Consider the following 3,273-nt stretch of genomic DNA (forward strand, 5'->3'; position numbering starts at 1 on the left):
TTTCCCTTCTTTCCGGCATTAGCAGGGTGGGCTAGACAGCCCCTAGGCCAGACCCCTCGTCTCTGACACTGTGCACAGGGACCCCACTGCACTCTGTGATCACACCGGTGGTGCTCCTTCCAGAAGCTCAGAGCCTGGAACTGTGGTCATTTCCCCGTGTGCTGGAAGTCAGCTGTAATACTTTCTGGTCCCCTGATGGTGTCCTTGGGAATGTTTCTAGCTATGTCGGCATTTGTCATAAGAACCTGCAAGCCAATTCCCAGCATAGTAGGCCTTAATAAACATTACCTCCAGGTCCTCATGCTGCCGACTTTTAGGGGAAAGGTTACTCTAGCTTTTTATGCTCCATTTTCCATTTTGAAAATTTCCAAACTATCTCCGAGGATTAAGAGAAAGTACAGGTTTGGCGTCCGTTTCACTCATAAAGAGTCACAATTTGGATGAATGGAGCAGGTGAGGGCAAATCTAGGGAAACATGGGGTCATGAGAATGAAAAGAAAGCAGTTCCCATTATCGGATGCCGTTTCCTTAGAGAGAAAGCGAACTACCGTTAACACACACAGCAACGTCGAGCCGGGTCCCCACTGCAGAGCCGCGCACAGAGGGGCAGAGACGGGGCCGGGCAGGGCCGGGCTCGGGAGAGCACAGCCGGGGTGCCGCAGCCGCCCGGGTCGGCGATGTTAGCCTGCCCTCAGCCGTTCCCTCGTGAAACCTCCTTACTGGACAAGCTCGTGCTTAGGCCCGTTACCAGGCTTTTTGACTCTCAGCCTCCTCATCCTCGTCCCCCACCCCTCACTCCCCAAGTGGCTCTTGAGTGGAAGTTGGCCCACTCTTCCTTCACTCCAGGTGCCCTAACTCCTGCTTCCGCCTTTGCCGACGTAGCTTGCACCGGCTGTGACCCCTTCCTCCGTCCTTTAAGTCTCCGCTTGTACCAGGAGGCGTTTCCGTCCTGCCGTGGCACTGCCCTCTCAAACAGAACTGGCTCGTGTGCTCACCGCTGCCATGGCATGCTGTTCTCAACGCCTCCCGTGGAGTGCTCTTTGCATGTTCCACGCTTCAGGGTTAGCTGAGGCTGTGGCCTTAGAGCGGACTCTGAGTCAGAACCCTGGGGGGGTTCCTGGGCCCCGCAGAGCTGTGCGCCACGCTGTGCCTGTGTGAGGCCCCAAGTGCCCACGTGGCCAGCTCCCCTCTCTGGTGGGGCCTTCACATCTTCAGCTGCTTCTCTTTATAAAGTTCATCCGGAGCAGATGTGGCCGAGCGCGCTATTCCAGCCCCTTTTCCTGTTCAGGAACAAGCCGTGCGACACTCAGAGCTATGAGTACTTTGATCAGTGTGTGAACAAAGCCGAGCTTCACAGAGCTCCGTGTGCATGCCAGCTCCACCGAGCAAACCGTGGGAGCGCCTGCACCACGTGGTCTGTGCAGCATGACGCCCGGAGGCATCTGCAGCATCGCCTAGGTTTCCCTCCATAAATCGCCATTCTAGACTCATAGTAACTTGCTTTAACAAGTACTCTTGCGTAGGTCGCACTCCTCAAACCGACTGTGTGCAGTGCAGCCCGCGGCCAGGCCAGGCACTGCTGGTTCTGCCATAGAAGATGTTGCTTGTCAGAGAAAGGCGGAGAGGGAAGACGAGAAATCACCCCGAGGGGTGATGGCCACACCACAAGCCCTTCTCCTCCTGGGACTCTGGGCATCCACGCGCACACCTGGAATGATTTTCAAGCGGCCAGGTTTGAGACTTGATGTGTGGTCAGCCGTGTAGGAGTCCGGTGCCGTAGCTGTCACGCCACCCGCTGGCCCCAATTTTAGTTTCCTTAGCTCTACATTAGATCTCCAGACTCATTCATCCTACACATCTGCTTTGTTTCATTTTTTGTAATTGCCAGAGATGGATAGAGAAGGAGAGCGAGGGGAAGCGCCCCTCAGTGGGGTGTGCTCAGCCCGCCCCTCCTCCCCACCTTCTCCCTTCCATCAGAACTGGGGCACACAGGGCATGCCCTTCAAGCTTCCAGGACCAGGATCTTAACTGTGGCTGACCGTGTGGGACCCACTCCCTTGCCCACTAGGCCATGGGGCTGGCCCCTATGTGTCCCTTCATACCTTCTTATCACCGTGTTCCCGTCTTCTCCTGGCCCTCTCCTACCCACAATAGTCATTGTTTTGTTCTCTGTGTATATTTGATTTCTTTTTTAGGTTTCACCGTAAGTGAACCATGCAGTGTTTTCCTTTCTGCATTCTCCAGGCTCATCCATGCTGGGGCAAATGGCAGGGTCTTGCTCTCCCAAGGCTGGGTGACACCCCGAGTCCGTGTGTCATGTCTCTGTCTCCACTCATCTGTTGACGGAGACAGGTCGTCGACACAGCTTAGCTTTTGCAAATCACACAACAGGGGACATGGGAGTGCGAATGTCTTCACAAGGGGGTGATTTATTTTAGGGGAGGTATACACCCAGAAGGGTCCTCTGTGGTTCTATTTTTTTCTTTCGAAGCCTCCATGCAGTTTTCCACAATGCTGTACCAGCCTCATCCACACCAGCATCCCTGTTCTACCCCTACACCGCCCATTTTCTCTCTCGAGATTTTGGTAACAGCCATCCAACCACAAGGTCAGTGTGCCCTGACTCTCACTGGAGTTGGCAGCATGGCTTCATTGATCCTTGATGTTCCAAATTTCAGGCTGTTTGGTAATCACAGTTAAAGGCATAAAGATTGATTGACTCCATGATTATTTTCTAGCATCGTGAAAGTCACAAGTGGGTGTGCACAATCGTAATGCTGCCCTCAGTAATGGCGGAGGGCACTTAGACTAAGTCTGTGGGAAGGGGTCACAAGGCAACAGGGGGAGAAAGGCATGCTGTGGACCTCGGAAACTTCCAGTCTGACGTGACTGGGTCATAAGACATTACAGACTCCGAATGTCTTCAATGTAAAGTGGATTCTGAAAGGTGTGAGAGTGAGCATGCTCACTTTCCAATTCGGCTTACAGACCTGGGGTGTCTTGTTGCAGACCACAGAACAGAGTCATTTAGAGATTAATTTATCCACTTGCCACTTTGCAGGCATTAACAATGAAGCCAGGATTCAAAGCAATAACACAGTCCATGTTCCTCCCTTTAGCTCTCACTGCCTCTGGCATGCTGGGCAGGTGGGCCCCACACGGTGGGCCCCTCCTGGGTGTCAGGCTGCTTATTAACCTGCCAACTTTCTACCTTGACAGCCAGGGACTGTCACGTGACTCGGATATGGCAGGCACCCTCCAGACTCTTACCCA

Source organism: Tupaia chinensis, unplaced genomic scaffold, assembly GCF_000334495.1.
Source record: "Tupaia chinensis unplaced genomic scaffold, TupChi_1.0 Scaffold143902_1, whole genome shotgun sequence".
In the NCBI taxonomy this organism is placed as follows: domain Eukaryota; kingdom Metazoa; phylum Chordata; class Mammalia; order Scandentia; family Tupaiidae; genus Tupaia; species Tupaia belangeri.